Source organism: Gossypium arboreum, chromosome 1, assembly GCF_025698485.1.
Source record: "Gossypium arboreum isolate Shixiya-1 chromosome 1, ASM2569848v2, whole genome shotgun sequence".
Classification (NCBI taxonomy): Eukaryota; Viridiplantae; Streptophyta; class Magnoliopsida; order Malvales; family Malvaceae; genus Gossypium; species Gossypium arboreum.
In genome coordinates this window covers 33,732,003-33,734,213 of record NC_069070.1, presented here as the reverse complement: position 1 = coordinate 33,734,213, position 2,211 = coordinate 33,732,003, and the positions used below count along the sequence as shown (strand labels likewise).

The following is a 2,211-nucleotide window of genomic DNA, read 5'->3' as shown; positions in this document are numbered from 1 at the left end:
TATCTGAATTACGATAAATATTTGACTTGTTCTTAATTATGTGTTCTTAATTCTTGTTTTGAAATTCCAGGATATTGATTCAAGTTAAGGTCTTATTTAGAGGAGGAATAGACCCTGTCTAAGAGTACATTTGTTATAATTAAGCGGAGTTGGTTGCGCGCCTAGAGATAGGGTGACAAGATTTTTCCGGATTAGGGTGAAACCTAATAAGGGGATCCATATATCGAGTCAATGCAACCCTAGGGAGTTAATTAGAAAGAGATTTCAATTATTCAACCTAAGGTTAGACATTGTTAGTCTTGAGAGGGATAATAATATAACTTAAGGATTTCTACGGATCAAGTCAAATGAATAAATCGTCTGATTTAGAGTCAAATAACAAGTGAAGTTTAGGTGGATTTTTCCTTAGGCATTGTCTTAATTCAATCATTTTTCCAAAAGTAATCCCCCAATTCTATTTTCTGTGAATTCTTAGTTTAGTTAATTAGTTAGTTTGAACAAACCCCATTATTCTTAGGCTAGATAATAAAAAGACAGTCATTACTAGTACTTTTAGTTCCTTTGGGTTCGACAATCCGGTCTTGCTAAAGCTATACTACTGTTCGATAGGTACACTTGCCTTCATCGTGATAATAGTTAGCTTCAAGAACGATTAATTATAAATATTTAAAACCTGTCGCGAATATCATGTATCAAGTTTTTGGAGCCGTTGTCGAGGAACTAAGATATTAGGAACACTCGATTTTTATTACTTTAGCCATTTACTTTTACTTCAATTTAAATTTATTTCTAATTTTTATTACTAATTCTTCTTTTTCCTTTTTTTCTAGCAAGTTTTTATAGTTTATGACTAGAAGAAACCCGTTAGGACCATTACTTTTTGACAGTGAGATTGATAGCACAGTTCGCAGAAACCAAAGAGAAATAAGGCGAAGCTTAAGATACACAGAGAACGAGCAAGAGGACGATATTCAAACCCCAACTAAGGAGATGGCTGACAACCAAGAAAATCTGCTATCTCCTGCAATTGCTGTTAATCAAAATCCTACTCCGCGCACTATGTATGATTATGCTAAATCTAATTTAACAAGAACTGAGTCAAGTATAGTTAGACCTGCTATTGCTGCAAACAATTTTGAACTGAAATTTAACACAATTCAAATGATACAACAGTTTGTTCAGTTTGATGGTTTGCAGGACGAGGATCCCAATGCTCACTTGGCAATTTTCCTAGAATTTTGCGATACATTTAAAACCAATGGTGTTTCTGATGTTGCCATACGTCTTCGGTTGTTTCCATTTTCGTTAAGGAATAAGGCTAAACAATGGTTGAACTCGTTACCACGAGGGTCAATCACTACTTGGGAACAAATGACCGAAAAGTTTTTACTTAAATAATTTTCGCCGGCTAAAATGGCTAAATTAAGTAATGATATCTCTTCTTTTGTGCAGATGGATTTAGAAACACTCTACGATGCATGGGAGAGATACAAAGACCTTTTGTGAAGATGCACTCACCATCGGTTACCACTCGGCTACAGGTTCAAACCTTTCATAATGGCCTGAATCCTTCGACTCGAAAAATGGTTGACGCAGCTGCTGGCAAAACCATCAATAATAAAACACCTAAAGATGCTTATGAGTTTATAGAGGAGATGTCACTAAATAACTATTAGTGGCAAGTCATGAGGACAAAGCCAACAAAAACAGCCGGTGTTTATAATGTTGATTCGGTCACCATGCTCTCTAATCAAGTAGAACTATTGAATAAGAAAATTGATGGTTTTCTTAGTTCTTCACAGGTTCACCCAGTAATGTAGTGCGAAGCAAGTGGAGGCGAATCAAGTAATTCAGAATACCAACATTATAGCCACAACATAGAGAACAAGCAGTTAAATTACATGAGTAATAATCCTCAATCTCAAAACAATCCATACAGTAACACTTACAATGCAGGTTGGAGGAACCACCCAAATTTCTCATGGAGAGGCCAAGAAAATCAGAGACTACCTCCAAGCTACCAACAACCACCCTACCAACAAGAAAAGAAGCCAAACCTTGAAGAGATGCTCTTAAAGTTTATATCGGTGTCAGAAACTTGTTTCTAGAATACCCAGACAGCACTTAAGAATCAACAAGGATCGATCCAATGGCTCGAAACTCAAATTGGACAGCTTGCCAAGTTGATTTCTGAATGACCACAAGGTAGCC

The 2,211-nt window shown here is 36.2% G+C and overlaps 1 non-coding gene across 1 annotated transcript; it reads right to left on the bottom strand.

Moving 5' to 3' along the window:
- Nucleotides 1-1,419: 1,419 nt before the first annotated feature.
- On the bottom strand, nt 1,420-1,526 carry LOC128282013 (small nucleolar RNA R71). The gene has a single exon (XR_008272320.1). It is a non-coding gene; the product is annotated as a small nucleolar RNA R71 (small nucleolar RNA).
- Nucleotides 1,527-2,211: the final 685 nt, after the last annotated feature.